General features: G+C 37.7%; 2 pseudogenes; one reads left to right on the top strand and one right to left on the bottom strand.

Annotated features, from left to right (window-relative positions):
- The first annotated feature begins 4567 nt into the window (after positions 1-4567).
- LOC144434561 (very long chain fatty acid elongase 6 pseudogene) lies at positions 4568-5732 on the top strand (annotated as a pseudogene).
- Positions 5733-16614: 10882 nt separating this feature from the next.
- On the bottom strand, positions 16615-17490 carry LOC144434440 (very long chain fatty acid elongase 6 pseudogene; annotated as a pseudogene).
- Between the last annotated feature and the right edge of the window lie 793 nt (positions 17491-18283).

The following is an 18283-nucleotide window of genomic DNA, read 5'->3' as shown; positions in this document are numbered from 1 at the left end:
CTAAACAGTGAAGAAGTTCACAATTTTGACCCGTGTTTATACACATTATAGGTGACGTCATTATCCCCTATTTCCACTCAACATGTATTTCACAGAATTTGGATATGGTAGGATGAAATTCGTCTGTCAGACATATCATAGTTTTAGTCGCAATCCTCAATACTCTGATCCAAGTCTTGTGTCTTGATATACTGTAGAGTAATCTCTAGAATTTACGAGTGCAGTTAATAATACTTGCTATAATATTACGTGTACTACAATATATATCAGTCTTTGTCTTGGCAGTGGTGTACTGTAGAGTGATCGCCATGTTTTACGAGTGCAGTCAGGGATACATTATAAATAACAGTTTTGGGCCTCATATAACGTATGGTGATCTGTATGTTTTACAAGTGAGACTACATGCTACATTAATAATACCGCAATCTCTGTCACACAGTCTTGTGTTTTGATATGCTGTAGAGTGATATCTAGAATTATGAGTACAGGCAAATCACTACAATTCCAATGTCAGTCTTGTGTTTTGATATACTGTACACCCACACTGCTTGCATCCTAGGTTACCATGGTTACCATCATTTACGATGCACAAGTAAAATTTAATGTAGCTCAATCTACAGCAAACTGCAATCAGACAATCAGACTGTATATGTGATTTAGGTGTATACGACTTCAAATGGTTGAAATGTATAGAATTCTACACCTTGGTGTTATACAATAGTGGAGGTGTGTTTTATTGACTACATTTATAGTGGCGTGTGATTTCTTAGATTGCTGTGGTCCTTGTCTAGGGGCTAAACATAACAACGTTTTGACAAGAACGCATTTCCCTACCTCTAAGGAAAGAACACATCTTCTAGTGAATAGATTATTTGTAGTAGCAGGATTCGTGTGATATTTTCCTTAGGAAAACAGAAATCTAAGCAATAGTATTTGCCCCATTGCATGTCTAGACTGAGTTTATAGATTATCTCATTAAATTTAAACACAATCGGAATTTAAGAGTTGTTCGGTGTTTTCGCGAGATGACGATTGGAGCATTAAAAATCTGTCGTATTAAAAAGGCCCTTGATATGTCTTCAGTTTGGAGCATGTTATTTTTTTTGACTGTCGATGGTGAGACAGACGTCTGACTCAACGTTGTGTGTTACACATACGTCTTACTGTACTGACTAGTAGTAGTATGATATAAGTGTCAGGCATGAATAGGTGATATTCCTAACTAGATTTCTAATTACTCTACATTAAGTACATTGCTTACTTTACACTCTACAAAAAACAGACGAGCTCTAGCTCTACAAACATGACATAATACTCGTCTTAATCTACTCCATAGCAGCGATGTAAGAATAATTTCAAACGTACAAAATTAGATTTATGTCTCTAGTAGATGGTTGTGTCATATCGTTGGCATATATTTGTGGAGATTCTTTAATATTTAATTTTAAACTGTAACATTCAGCTGTAATCACATCACATATTTATTTAATTATGTCATACTTATCATGTTGTTCATGATTCTTCTATCTCATCGTCTCATCTCCATTATCTTGTCCATGCATGATGAGTCACAGTAGTGTCATCCCAAATTAGCATGCTACACAACGAACGTCTTTTATCTGTATTTGGCAGTAATCGATAAACTTACAATCAACTGAAATTTAACTCAGCAAATACTGCATTATTCTCTGGATATAGTTCATGTAGCATATATATGTCGAGGTGAACATCTCTATAAAGAATGTGAATTGCTTAAAGGCTGAAATTGATTTTTATTTCTAGACCCGCGTTGTGTTTTCAACCTGAAACGTGCGTGTGAAGAATTTCAAACCAACGAAGTTACACAATTACAGTGCATTGACCTGTCGACGATTAATTACCAGTATAGAAATGCAACTAATATGTGGACGCGACTCGTCATATTTTCATATTATGTTAATTCAATGTAGTTTATTGTATTTATATTAAGGGAAATATACACACTGTCAGACATTAATTCGGCCTAAAGCCTTCTAATATCATACTTAGATAACCTAGATTCTATACTTGTCGATAAATCAGGTTATTGCCATATATTCACTTTATTGTAGTCAAAGGCCATAGGCCCAAAATACAATTTACACGTGTACTTCCATAACCAAAAAAATATGCTACAGTTCCATTAAAGTATTTGCCTCTGACCTGATTTTTAAAGCGTAATAAATAAAGGCTGCTAGTCTCTGTATTTCACTTGATTGATCAGATGATAACAATTGAGTAAACCTTTCAAAGGATGGCGGCTGATTAAAATATTGCAGGATGTATTTTGACCTAAGGTTTACAAAAAATTCAGGTTATTGCCCTCAAATGGGTAAAAACCAAAATCAGCGACATTCATAGAATCAAGACTAATGTATAGATGTACTCAGTGTACAATACAAAATATCAGCACTGAAATAATTGTTTGAAACTTCCAGCTTACACGTACTGATCATTATCTATTGTTTTCTCAATATTGTTTATACATGTACGTACATTCACACACTTGATAAGATAAAACTAACTAGTAAACAGTATTTGACTCAAAGGTTGGGTGTGTTGACATAAAGCTTACCATTTGTTGGGTTTGTACCGGGGGGCTACTCCCCTTTATTTGAGTATATGTATATGTGCCACCCTTTGGGGTGTGTTTTCTAGCCCTTTGGTCTAAAATGGGGTCTGGTTTTTTTTCGAGCTGAAGAGCCTAAAACGGGGTCCACTTCGCATTATTTTATTTTGCTTGGTCTAAAATGTGGTCCATTGTCCTTTAACAAATTATATTGCCATTGCCTCTAAAGGAAAATGAATTTAGGTCTAAACTTTCATCTTTTAAAAAACCTGTAATGGTCTAAAATGGGATATTGCTTTTTGGTCAAAGTGGGTCTAAAATGGGGTGCCGGGGGTTTCCAGCACTGGCCACACACCCATACCAAAGCTGGCCACTGGTACCACCCCATGGGGTTTGTACGTACGTGATACGTCTAAAAAAAATGGTTCGATTTATTGTTACAGTATTACACGTAATAAATGCTAATGTATAAACCATCGTTTGATAAGATATCAAATCGGACTTAAAAGACCTAAAACGATGACACAAACCACTTGTAATTTGTACATATAACGCTGTCGCAAGACGGTACACATCAAATCAACGTGTCGCAAGGAAGAGTAAATATAAAACCTTTATAAATTTAAATCACGATGTATTATGCTAAATATAATTAAAACATAAAGTTGATGCCGAGCATTCTGGAAATTCCCTGACTGGTTACGCAATAGCTACAATATGTATTAATAATGTTTGTTTTGATAAGCATATGTCTCTAGATGCCACCCTTGATCATTTCTCTGATGTATGGGATGTTGAGTATCATCCACACACGTCTTGGCATATATAAATCATTTTTGTGTCAATATTAATATTTGTGTAGGAGGCTACATTTGTCATATCTGGTCTACACCTGTCATGTCGTCATTTCTACTTTTCAAAATTACAAATCTTATATCCTATACGTGTATGAAGGTACTTTGGTTGGCGAACCCTCATTGGACTATTTTACATTGAAAGGGTATAGTCCCAGACTATTATACGCAGGTGTATTAAGTATATATCACCTGTGTCTTGCAATTTCTGAACAAGTTCTAACGGGGTAATCACCATGTTGACATTCTACACATAAAAGTTTGTCGACCGAGCCAATTCTCATGACAAGGGCAGGGCAGTTAGACGGATATATACAACAATGAATACTGCTGCAGATGTAGTAGTACTTTGGAAAACTACCTAGCAGTTCTCATGGATCATCGTCCTTTGTATTCAGTGTGTTCGGGTCAACATACGGACGAGTTCATCAGTGAACGACCGTTTATATTTTGTCTAACACAGGTCACTATAGTTCAATTACGGGTTTTATCTTCAATTTGCAGATAAAGTATGTCAAAATGCAATAAGGCACGCCATTGACAAAGCTTCTCTGCTGTCAAGCTTCTTGGAAATATCTTTAAAGTACATTTTCTTATATATAATAAATACGTGTGCAATTTTACATATACATGACTCGATTCAGATTTCATCAACCCCCCCCCCCCCCTTCTAGTGCCTGTGTGGTTACGTACATGCATGATCAAGCTTTCTTTACAAACATCGTACGATATCAGCCTATATATGTAATCTCGTTTGCTATTGGTTCGTGTCATACTATGTTGGGCTGCCATGTGCGCAGCTTTGCAAGTAGTCGTCACTTCTCCCTAAATTTTAAGTCACAAGGACACACATCAAAAATCAAATCTTGGCTCCGAACGCACTAGTTGCGAAAACTCGAAGGAACATATTTCACAGTGCCCTTCCCTGACATATGTTTCCATGGAAATGAAATGAACGAATAATAGGTCGACCCCCACATGGCGTTGAGACTGATTCGGATCCGCCTTTTATCATCAATGTGCCGGGAGGAAAGTCAGCGTACATAAAAGCAAAATTCATTCAATGATACCGGCCGGCAACTTGACAAGACAGTCTAAGGGTCATTCATCACGCTGTCGACCTCTGATCAGCTTGGACACTTGACATCACCAGTCACGCCGGGTTTAAAATTTAACCGTGATAGTAAGTTCGCTGACCAGTACCATGAATTCAGACGGTATTCTAACGGAGTCCGGTGACTTGGAAGCTCTGCGTAGATTGCAGACCATGGAAGGTCAAACGAAACACCACACCGAGCTCGAGAATCTGACAACTGTAGACTTTCGTCTGGATTTCGAGAAGAACTTCAATGATGACGTCTGGTTTGCATTCATGAAGAACTACTGGTGGCTTTCCCTCGTTGCATCTGCGATCTACGTGGTGACAATATTCACCATACAACATGTCATGAAGTCTAGAGAGCGGTTTGTTCTAAGAGGACCTCTAATTGTTTGGAATGTTTTCTTGGCCGTCTTCAGTATAATGGGTGCCTATCGGTCATGTTTTTCGATGTACCTCTCTCTGAGCAGAGGAGGGTGGATGTATTCCGTCTGTGACTCAAATGGCTATACACATCATTTCATCACGGGATTTTGGGCTTTCGCTTTTGTCGTATCCAAAGTTGTGGAGTTTGGAGATACATTGTTCATCGTACTCAGGAAGGGGAAACTTATATTCCTACACTGGTACCACCATATCACCGTTCTCTCCTACGTATCCTACTCGTACTCGGAACAATCGTCTACTGGATACTGGTTCATGGTACTCAACTTCGTCGTACACTCCTTCATGTACTCGTACTATGCTGTCCGTGCATCTGGTTACATACCGCCGAAGTTTATCGCCATGTCGATAACTGTTATGCAGGTAACACAGATGATAGCTGGGTGTTATATACAAGTTTACGTGTTCTTGACTCTCCGACAAGGAATTTCCTGTAATGTTAACAGTAAGAATAATTTATGGGGAAGCTTAATGTATTTTAGTTACCTTGTTCTGTTTTCACATTTTTTCTATAACGCATATCTCAAGAAACCCAGTAAACAACAAATCAAAAAGGACTAGTAGAACCATTTCTCAGACTGACAAGTACGATACGGGTGCGGCTGGACACACGGTTCTCCATGTTGTGTCCTGTGGACTCAAGGGGGTAACCATGGAGAAAAGTACACCAAGTGCGACCTGTCAATGAAATACTACAGAACCACTCAGACAGTATGAATGATTTTTTTTCATTTTCTTCTTTTACCACTTTCCATAGATATATTCATGAAAGTAATAAATGCTTGGTTTTGGCCGGGACAGTCAAACGAAATGGCTTTTTAGTTGCATGTTTATTACGTTTTGCAGAAAGAAAACATTCAGGTTTATACATGTTTTACAAATTCACTTCTGTACTATTGAACCCTGTTCAATTTGGGATAGGCGTATACGCGCGAAACTGTGTATGTCATGCACTCTCATTCGCCAGTCTCGCGGTTTCCCTAGCACCCATGTTAATGAAAGACACGTCACGTGTGTGTCTCTCACGTACTTCTTCATGTCTTCATGTACTACAAAACAAGGTTGCTTGGATTCCAGACTGCAGCACTGGCACTGATTGGGCCCTGCGCTTAGTAGTTAGTGCGGTATGCAATATCCCATACATTAGATTGTAATTTACGAGCCAGCTAGTAGTATATAACGAGACACAGGAATTCCCCAACCATGACATTGTAACACACTGAACTGATTACATTTGTAATGTGACCTGATAAGCTTTTTGGGTGACGATACATCCAGAAACTGTCAAATTACTAGCTAAACTTTACTAGTAGTATCTCAAGTAATTTCCCTGTACAGTGTTCATAAAACCCCAAACCATACACCGCCCGTGCAACTTGGCAACCTGACCTACGACCCGAAGTATTATCTTGTGGTACCGCTATGTTTGCATTGTCATTTTTGTAGTTGATAATTTGTAAATATATGATACTTCAAAGTGGATAATTGTTCCTGGTAGAATCAACAGGTTGTCGACGTAGTACATTATCATATAACTGGGTTGGGTGGGGCCTCGCACACCTGATATGCAATCAGGTGCGTAATCAAGTACCTCCGCTGGCCGCGCCGTGTAGAACGCTCCAGCCTCGGTATCTTTAATATTAAAACACGTTTTCTTATTCGCGAGAATTCAACAGAATATTGACATAAACCATGAATGGTTCAATCCTAAGCAACCACTCGTATTTCATTTATCAGTAGGTCAACGAACCCCTCTCTCTTGTTATACAAATTGGCGGGAAAGTTTCTCACTCTAGTTCTCTCGCGTACTCATTAACCAAGGTATGTAAGCTTACAATTTGACCCTAAGAAAAGGGCTTAAAAGTTACTATACTTGTAACAAAATAATATTTGCGGTAAATTTGGTGATAACACGTCGTGGCGATTGGAACGACAGGAACAAGCTATACAATAGCTATACAAATATACAACTATATATGATAGCAAAGGTGACCATTCATTGGCAAGTTATAAAGGTGTGCAGTTGCATGGCGATATATAATACAAAACAACAACTTTATTTTGCAGTGATGCGTGAAAACGGAGTGTTGTTCGATAGCCAACTTCTCTCCGACATGTGTTGTGAAATTGATCCGGATATGGTCCCAGGCGTTTAGCTATTTGCATAACGTGAGATGATTATAATATTATTCAATTTCACAGCATAGAATAGTGTAATATATTTTATTTGACACGAAATAGTTTATACAGTGATACAGTATATAAAGTCAATAGTATTTTAATACTTTTAGAATGTCTCGCGACTCGCGAGATGAACTCATCTCATCATCATTCTCGCAAACCAGAGTACATATTTCGGCTGACAGCCTGTGAAGCAACGAAATAGATCGGTGTCTTCTTGGACGGTGCCGTAAAAGGGTGTGGTTTACGACGATGCCCATCATTAGCCTGTGGTGGTGATGATAACTAACTGATTCGTTGGGCTTTGTCAATTCTCTCAAAGCAACGAGTTTTAAGAGCATTCTCTTAAACCTCCTTGCTGAAAGGATACAGGACGGTGTGATCTAATTAATTAAATGCTCAAACACGTGAATAAATGCTGCTAGTGTTAGAAAAGAAACGAAAATTGGTAAAATATATATCATGTCATGAAACGTAGTATGTTATGTGTTGGTGGTTGTTAGGTCAGCCATTACTGAGGCTTTGTTAAAGTCACTGAAAGAATACAGGTCACTACATGCATAGCTTGGTTTATTCAATCACTGCAGTGAGATTGAAATGCTCAAACAAGTTCTTTGTAAAGGTTTATTATGTGAAGTATGAAAGGGTACTTGCGTAATCTATGGTACTATTTATATGCAAATAAAATCAGTGTATCACAATCACGGTTGGTATGCACTCTGTAGGAGATTGCCAGTAGTCTATGGACAGGTAGGGTTTTTCCTACCTCAGTGCTGCAGTCTATGGATAGGTAGGAAGTCCTTCCTACCTCAGTGCTGCAGTCTATGGATAGGTAGGAAGTCCTTCCTACCTCAGTGCTGCAGTCTATGGACAGGTAGGAAGTCCTTCCTACCTCAGTGCTGCAGTCTATGGACAGGTAGGAAGTCCTTCCTACCTGATGAATGCTGCAGTCTATGGACAGGTAGGAAGTCCTTCCTACCTCAGTGCTGCAGTCTATGGACAGGTAGGAAGTCCTTCCTACCTCAGTGCTGCAGTCTATGGACAGGTAGGAAGTCCTTCCTACCTCAGTGCTGCAGTCTATGGACAGGTAGGAAGTCCTTCCTACCTCAGTGCTGCAGTCTATGGATAGGCAGGAAGTCCTCCCTACCTCAGTGCTGCAGTCTATGGACAGGTAGGAAGTCCTTCCTACATCAGTGCTGCAGTCTATGGACAGGTAGGAAGTCCTTCCTACATCAGTGCTGCAGTCTATGGACAGGTAGGAAGTCCTGCCTACCTCAGTGCTGCAGTCTATGGATAGGTAGGAAGTCTTTCCTACCACAATGCTGCAGTCTATCATGGATAGGTAGGAAGTCCTTCCTACCTCAGTGCTGCAGTCTATGGATAGGTAGGAAGTCCTTCCTACCTCAGTGCTGCAGTCTATGGATAGGTAGGAAGTCCTTCCTACTTACCTCAGTGCTGCAGTCTATGGACAGGTAGGAATCCTTCCTACCTCAGTGCTGCAGTCTATGGATAGGTAGGAAGTCCTTCCTACATCAATGCTGCAGTTTATGGACAGGTAGGAAGTCCTTCCTACCTCAGTGCTGCAGTTGGCTTTAACTTTATGAATTGAAGACAAAAATGGAAATTCTCATTTGTAAAGAGAAAGGAGGAGAAAGTAGCAACGCCCACTTTATAGAATTCGACATTGGTCTCGTTCGGGCATGCACTGTTAAAATCTCGATTGTATTCGCCTGCCTTTCATGAGAAACAAGTTACAAACGAATGACGACAGTAGCGTGTAGTCTAGCTTGGGAACAATGTCTTAAGGTGTGTCACATTTTTCTCCTGACACGCACACTGTTGTCAATAAAAGCAAAGAAGATGTCAAATGTCTGAATACACAATTTCCAGACTAGACTTTCGATAGTCATACGTGCTTTCATATCGCCCGGATATTGGGGCGTGTGTTAGAAGTCGGATCTCCTAGTATTACCGTGGGTGATACTTCCATGGTTTCATTCTTACTTGTCTGTGTTTCATCAAAGGTCATTTATGGTTACTTGTAAGCGTTTCCTAGCTGTGTGGTAAAGCTACTCTGAGATTCGAAATGCGGTACCCATGCAATTAAACGCTAGTCTCGGAAATAGAAGTATCGCTGTCTTTTGTAAACCTAATACGATATTTTGGCTTCTAGCCTAACAAGGAGATACAAAATGTAATTCCTCGATGTATTACATGTGTTGCTATTATAATGTTCACCGCATATAGTACCAATACTCATACACATAACACTGCTGTAATTATATCTGACAAATATGGTAAATCTGAATGGTTGTAGTTTACAGGATACTCATTTTTCTTGCCATTAAAGGTACTTGAAATAACTTTGCAGTTAGTGCAGAAAAAACGTTTGGGTGATCACTGGTTCCACATTGCTCCTAAATCGGAGAAGTCATCACAATTGCAAAGAGTTTATGTAAAGGACAGCGTTAACCTCTGAAAATGAGTTACATCAGGAAATGCGTGTTATGCACAGTATCTTGTGAGCTATTTATGATAAGTCATGGATCCTCATAATACAAAATAATGACGGTAATTTTTGAATATTCGTAAATGCCTAATGACGTCATTAGTTGGTATTATAAGAATCCTTGAATAGCGTGTGTATTAGCGGAGAAGTGACTGTGGTTGTGTCAGATAGCCAAGTCTCTCGTTGTGTTCGTGTATTCATAGTCTACTTCCAATATGTGAGTCGTACTAGCTTGTACTTTATACATTCTGCTATGGCAAGTCATTTGTTGCAATATTCAATAAAACAGTTTGTCATAGAATAAATCACATTTTGTATTCCCAGTCAATTTCATGTTTTAATTGGTTAATTCACACATTTGTATACTGAAAATCGATATCATTTTGTAAAAAAATCAATGTATTCCTAAATTTCATTTTGCTATTCGTTGGCATCTATTCACGTGGTTCAATGATTTTTTTATATTCTTGCTCAAATGTAGTATTTTCGTGATATTCAATATTGACAAATCAATTTTATATTCGTAGATCATATTTGCATTCATCACTTATTTTCATTTTGGACAAATGTTATATTTACTTGTCATGAAGTTATGTCCACATGCTATGATAATTTCGTGTATTTCCGTGGTACAAGATGGCGTCCTTTGCTGGGGGTACGCTTGGCCTGTCATATATACTTCTTAAATCTGGGTCTTTCTCCAGTTTGTAACTCTCTATACGTAATTTTCGCGTCGTATGTATTCTATTGTTCAATGATTTAATCAAGATTGGTACAACTATGATATGAAATGATAAACAATAACTGTAAATGAATAACTAACTAAAATATGTTGATATCAATATTTCACTTCTTCCGCCACCTTCTTTGAAGGTCAACATTTACATGCATGAACTTGCCAGACTATAAAAAATATGTATATACTTCGTAAATCTATCAAGAAAAGAATCATGGGTCGAGGATACAAATATATATAAACGTGACAATAACCCAGCATGTAATCAAGCCTTTTTTTGTATAGACTGAGCTGTCTACGTCTTTAATTCAATAGACCTACTTTTCGAGCAACGCTTCCTATAAAAGTTTGTTGACCCTGCATTCGTCGAGATCGTGAACACTGAGCTTGTGTCGTGTTTCATGAATACGTGCAGCACCGACTAGAACGCCACCTAGCGGTACATCCGAACAGAGTACACAAATGTATAAAAAGCTATTTGCCTTTTGGTAGTCTCATAGCTCATGTCGATAGCCATGCTCCGTGTTTGTAACTTAAATAAATTGCAAAACCATTGCTACATTTTATAGTCTGGCTCCACATATAATTAGTCTAACATTGCTACATTTTTATCTTCCGTAAGTGATAGCTATGTTATACTTCTGTCTGTCTGTCTGTCTGTCTGTCTGTCTGTCTGTCTGTATGTCTGTCTGTCTGTCTGTCTGTCTGTCTGTCTGTCTGTCTGTCTGTCTGTCTGTCTGTCTGTGGATACGATTTCTCAAAAACTACTGCACCAATTCTAATGAAACTTGTTAGACATCTTAAGTTGTAGTGAGAACTGAAGAAGCTTGGTAAACATTCAGTGAATGTATATTTGCATAAATTTCATATAATTTAATACATACATTGATAAGTGCACGAGTTCTATAAACGTGCATATGTAGTTTGTGATTTTTTAATGAGTCATTTGCATGATTAATGGTTTTTTGCTAATCAGGCAATATCTTAAGGTTGCAAACTTCAAATTCCATGTAAATTTGTTCAGAAGCGTATATTGACAATAACAAGATGCACATGTCCAATTTAGCTTGACGATGCAGATTTTGATTTAATTGAGTCATTTGCACGATGAAATGAATTCTGGTAATTAGGCAATATCTTAAGAATGCCAGCTCTAACCACAAGTTTTCTTTTTCAGGTATGTACAATATATTACGTATGTTGAAAATGTTAAAGTATCTTCCAGTGATTCTACCTGCGTCAATCTGATCGATATGGAAAAGTAGACTTTCCTTGCCAGTCTGGGGAACTGTACCTTCTGTCCCAGACGAAGGGATTGGTCGATGCATGAGGGCGCTCTGACCTTACAGACTGAGCCAGTTAGCGTTGTGAAGTAGACCCCCTATCCCTAGACCATAGACCCTATACTGAGTAGACCTACCGTTGGGAAATTTAAATACAGTTGTACAACCTAATATAACGTGAAAAACTTCTTTCAAGCCTGTCCTTTTTGCGTAATACTGATTAAACATTACAAATAAGTTGGTATCCCGTGGCATGTCTAACGATGACCATTCACTAAGAAGTAACAATCAGCATATTTACTATTATGTGCATGTGTACCTTTAAGTTCGAAAGTCCAATTATTAGTTCATGACCCTCTCACGAGGATGCAGCATCAACGTTGCTCAATTAACTGAAAACGATCACTTTTTGGAATATTTTGTATTTCATCATGGAGAATGTGCAATTTTTTAAGTTCCAAACAAACTTCACAGCTAGCAAAAAGTAGACCTTTTTATCAATTCTAACGTATTGAGCAATTTTAACGTACAGACTCAAAAAGTCAAAACGTAAGATAATGAAATTACATAACTAGTATGAGTTATATTTTTTCATATTTAGCTTATCAGAGAGTTTCATTTGTTCGATGAAACATCATTTTCAGTTGTATAAGTGAACTTTCACAATCTGGATTGTTTGTATATGAAGAACGACCATCGACGACTAACACCAAGATACAGCGTACTCTAGTTGCAGATTAGACTGCCACCAGTCCCTCAGGAGATTCATATTCTTCAAGCGTTTTGAATTTATTGTTCATTGTTAGTTTTGTAGAGAAACATGCCCTCAACTCCCCCGTTATTAGCTGTGGGCTTAGGTATTCACTCGCCTGAGTGTTCACAATAACTGACTGTGGTCACTATATCACATAGAAAAAGAACACACTGATGTATTTTTACAAATAAAGAGTGAATAAGTTCTGAGACTTGAGCAAGTATAGTGGCAGAATTAAGAGAACTGGGTTTTATAACGCTGATTTTATTCAAAGCCCAGACAGAGCGCACTCTAGTGGCAGAATTGAAAAAAAAGTTTTACTTTGTATTTTGTTTTTGTTCCAACACACAATTCCTGCAGACATTACTATGTATTTACTTGTGTCGAAACCAAAAAGTTACTGTAAAGTGTATTTTCCAACGAATATTACATCATTGCATGACATTAATTGTTTGGGTGAATGTTCATTACTAAAAAATATCACTGTAGTACATTTCTTTCAAGCCATGAGTTTTGGAGTATACTTTCATGGTGATTTTTAAAACTCATAATATCACGTCGCATTGTGATGTATTTACAGTTTGCATCTTTTATCAGTAATTACATCAGTGGTAAACTTCGATTCCAGTATAACTATGTTCAAGTGTGAACTGTGTGAATAATATCTAATGATATCTGCTGGATGTCTACCGTACCAATATTTGACTGTTACCATAGAAACACATACCACACACATTACCAGTAGCTTAGCTAATATGCATACCTTGGTTGTACTAGTACGGTAAAGTGGCGGCGATGAAAGTTCAAGTGGTACGGTACAAGTGGTGACAACGATCGTACTAGTTTATAATACGTGTTTACAGTTGTAAAAAAATTGTCTTCTATATGATAAATGATATTTTCTATGGAATATGAATGTTGATGCAACATATGTTTCTTCAATACATTACTAATATATTGCCTAGGGTAAATAGCCACTCACTTGTTTAGCATGCAAATAGTGACAGTACATACGGTATGTTCATCTGCGAGTTATCTCAGTGGTACATTATGGTAGAGATTGTGATTTTCTGGTGCAAGTGTGAAAATTTCAATGGAGGATGTGTAATTGCAAAAGATATGTCATTTCAAAAAAAGTTGCCAAAATTGCATATAATTAGCAACCTAGGGATACCACTGGCAGCGTTGTGTAAATCCCACGACTGTATCTATACAAGTGTACCTTTGTTTTTATCTGGCAACCTAGGGATACCACTGGCAGCGCTGTGTAAATCCCACGACTGTATCAATACAAGCGTACCTTTGTTTTTATCTGGCCAATCAATAGGTTCATTGTCAACAGTTTAGGGAAGTCTATCACTCAACTGTTTTACTAAATTATAACCATTTGTATTTAAATTTATAAATTAAACTATGCATTATTACATTCAATGTTTGTTTTGTAGCATTGCTATTTTTGACCACGAATTGTGTAGTTTTCATGGTTTTTTTTCATATTTAATTTTGTGCCAAATAAAACATACTATACTACTGCTATAAGGGTCTTTATTATTCATAAACAAAGCTACAAATCGGTTCTCTCCAGTTTCCAATGGATACAATACTAAGACTTACTTGTTATAGTGTTGTAGGATAACCTTCCAATGAATGACAACTATACGGAACGAATCGTGCATGTCCCGGGCCCACCTCGCACACCTGCTGAGTTGAACATTGGACTGGGTGGTGTACTGGCTATGGTGACGTCATAGAGTGGGACTACGTGTATAACACCAGGCAATATAATCATGGTATTGTACCATCAATGCATAAATAGCCTATTCACAATATTAGACCAGATAAAGACTATATGGTAAAAGTTCACACTGAAAACATGATGCCCTATTATAGACAACGTGTGCTGGTATGACTGTAAGAGGGGTAAGGGAGCCTGTCAGTATCATGAATATAAATATGACTTCGAACCTTTCTGGTTGATCTTATCTACCCTTGAAAGGGCATCGTCAAGGTCAACCATTTGAGTTCTAAGCTAGGCTGACATATAAAGAGCCTCAACATATCTACATAAGTGATAAAACAGCAATTTTGGGAAGTTTTACACACCTAATTGATAGCGATTGATAAAGAGAATGTGTCTATTTCATGCAAGGTATATGTCCTTTGATTTGAAATGAATCAATAAAGAAATGCACACAAAATCATGGACTATGGTGAAATGCACAGTGATAGTTTTCTTGAGAAAAGAACTTCACCGTTTCTATCATGGCGAAAGGACATCGACTGGATTTCTTCACAACATTATTCGACTAGGATTATCTTGTAGTAACTTTAAATGGTCAAAGTTAAAAGACAATTACTCATCAGGATGAAATTAATTGATGATAACATTTCGACTTCCTCACGGAAAACATGTACCCCAGCCAACCCTAGAAAATTAGTCACACCCTAGAACACGTACCCGAAAACAAGTACACCTTGAGCCAAACGTGTATTCCGTCCGATAAATCCATTTATTACAACAATTCCATTACAAACTCAATTGATATATTGCCTACCCGTATACATCAAATAATACATTACTACTACGCTATTCCACTATTCTAACTGTCATTCACATTTTTTAAATTTTCGCTGGTCCTCTCAGTGAAATTAACAATCAAAATGTCACCCTTCGAGGCTAATCGAAATTCAATACAAAGGAATTACACTGCCAGTAGAAATGTCAAAAAAAGACACAAAACAAAAAAATGTGTTTGTATGTGCGTATGATATTTTTAAAATGAATGGTCACTGGCCAGCAGGAACACTCTGAGAAGAATGTATGAAGTGCATGTTGAAGGTACGTGGGGTCGAAAAGCTCCCCTGGCAACTCAAAGTTGTGTGTGTCGGGGCTAGTTTGCTTTCACATTTTCGGCTCTTCATCTAATTCATAAGGAGGAACAAACAGTCGGTCTTCGGCAAAGCATTATTTCAAATAAATACTTGTATAAATCTGTAAATATAGTATGTTCATTAAATAAATCTACCGTGTTTATCCAATGTTTAGCTAGTTATTGAACGTTAGCTCCATTTAATGATGTAACGCATTGTCCATGAATTGGAATTGGAATGCAAATACACTTTAATGGCTAACGTTAACGACGCCGTACAAATCCAACATATCTCCTAGTCCGTCATTTGCACACTACCTTGAATTACTATAGAGGGGAGTATTTCTTGACCCAATTAGATATCACGACCTGATATTTTTGTTTTGATTTGTTTTGTTTCAAGTTCCACTATGTCAAGTTTGTGTGATGGTTCAGGGGTGTATGGTCAACGGTTACGGTCTTGAAGAATGTAAGACTAATATATCTTCCACCCAGCTGTGAGATTTCTCAATGAGTTCACTTCTCTGACGTTGAATTCATGCGATAATACTATCGTGCCTTTATACCTTGACCGTGGCATCGATTGTTAAACGAAGTTGACTATAAAATAAACCTTCGGTTGTCGTTTGGCCGATAAACAATAACAAAATTAATAACTATATTTCAGTCATATTAATAATTGCATTCAACCCCAAATCTTCGTTGTCTGATTTATCAATATTGATGCAATCATCATTTAAAGTCAATTATGATTATACAATATGTATGTATGTATGTATGTATGTATGTATGTATGTATGTATGTATGTATGTATGTATGTATGTATGTATGTATGTATGTATGTATGTATGTATGTATGTATGTATGTATGTATGTATGTATGTGTATGTATGTATGTATGTATGTATGTATGTATGTATGTATGTATGTATGTATGTATGTATGTATGTATGTATGTATGTATGTATGTATGTATGTATGCAAGTTCGTTGACCTCGACTTCCATTCTCAGACAATGCCATGAGCATGATGAGGGTATACATACATACATATATACATACATACATACATACATACATACATACACACATATATCATTGTCCGACGGCAACTACATAGCAGTTACCTTGATCCGTGTGCACTGTCACTGTGTATCTGTATATCTGTTCCCCATTACTGCTATATTGTAACAAGTTCAAGATCTGTATTTTAATGAAATCCCACATCATGTTTATAATTAGCAATTTAAATGGGTGTGTGCACAATATCAATATATTTGGGTCATTCCGTTCATTTCTACGCGGTCTTCTTTCCCTTCATCATTTTATCTTTCTTCACAAAATAGGTTTGGTAGAAGAAATTTGCGAAAAGGATGAAGTAACTCAGATACATGAGTCCGCCATATGTCAAATTGCCGTAGGAGATATCACATCTGAATCCTCTTGATTTCACCATGTAGGAATAGATGAGAAGCACACATCCCATCACCATCTGAGCTATCTGCATGACAGTAATACTCATACACACCGGCATTGGAAGGCGGTAACCTGCTGCCCTGATCGCGTAATACAGATACATGAAAGCGTGCACGGAGAAGTTCATAGTCAGGAACCAGGTAGAAGAGGCGGTATTCTCAGAATGACACAACACACAGAATACGAGGACAGTGGTGTGGTGGTACCAGTGGAGGAAGATTAACTTCTGCTTTCTCAAAACGACGAACACAGTGTCTCCAAGTTCTGGTATTTTAGAAAGAACGAATACGACTCCCCAAAATGCCATGCACGATTCACTCTGGGGATCGAAATATTTGTTGTCGCAAACTGACCTGTAGAAGCCATCCTCCACTTGTATTATGATCAAGTCTAAAGTGCTACGTACTGCACCACACATGCTGAAAATCGCTAGGCCAAGGTTCCAGGCAACCAAAGGACCTCTTAGATAAAATTTAGGTCGATCTTTCATGTACCGCTGTATACCAAATATAAGTAGAACATAGGCGACACATGTATACAGTGAATAATGCCAATAGTTTTCCATGCGATATTTCCAGGTTTTGATATCCAACAATTCCCATTCGAAGTCATACCGACGCTGAAAAACTCCAGTTTTTCCATCACTTTTGGTGAATAGTAAAGCCTCACTGATATACTGTACTGCAGTAGATGACATGGTGATGAATGATTTGCAATAGTGAAGTCAGGCAGGTGACGTGGTTAATATTGTCAATATACGACGTAGTAACTAGATTATACCGGTGTTTCGTGACTTCGACGATATTATATTGTGCCGAGATGGTAGTTTCTATCTGTCATCTGTCGTCAGGTGAACTTGTTGGTTACCTTATTGTTTTTATCTATACTCGAAGTGGGTTAATCATTAAGTTGGTAAGCTACGTGTCTGTGGTATTACTACGGTGCCTAACGACGTTGTGGGAATATTCACACGGTTCACAAATCAGTTAATAGATGAGTACAACCTGTGTGACGTCATCAATTAGGACAACTCGAGTTGTTGACATGTAAATGTGCTAATACTGCTACCCTATCACCATGGAAAGTTGATCAAACAACGGTGAATGAGACTATTGTTTGTTTGTAAAATACATGCGCTTGGATATAGTTCGTTAACCTTTTTTCTCCTGTGACTTTGCTGGACTGCTTTTACTTGAACTACAAAGGTCAACCCAATTCACAACTTCTAAGGGTAGACCATTTGATATATCCTGGGGGGAGGGAGGCTCTTGGAAGATTGGTGGAGAGTCATTATTTTTTTTCCACCTGCTTACCTGTGAATTATTTTTTTTCTCCTTCGCCTATGCTTCTTTCCTTCTTTGAGATATCCAGATTTCTTTTACGCCAATGTTGAACACCTACTTTTGTTGTCACAATTTTCTGTTTGGTTTTCGCACAGGATAATACAGAGAGTAAAAAGATGCTGTTCTATCACGTACAGATTATATTTA

Source organism: Glandiceps talaboti, chromosome 4 (assembly GCF_964340395.1).
Source record: "Glandiceps talaboti chromosome 4, keGlaTala1.1, whole genome shotgun sequence".
NCBI classification, from domain to species: domain Eukaryota; kingdom Metazoa; phylum Hemichordata; class Enteropneusta; family Spengelidae; genus Glandiceps; species Glandiceps talaboti.
This window is presented reverse-complemented; position numbering and strand designations above follow the sequence as displayed.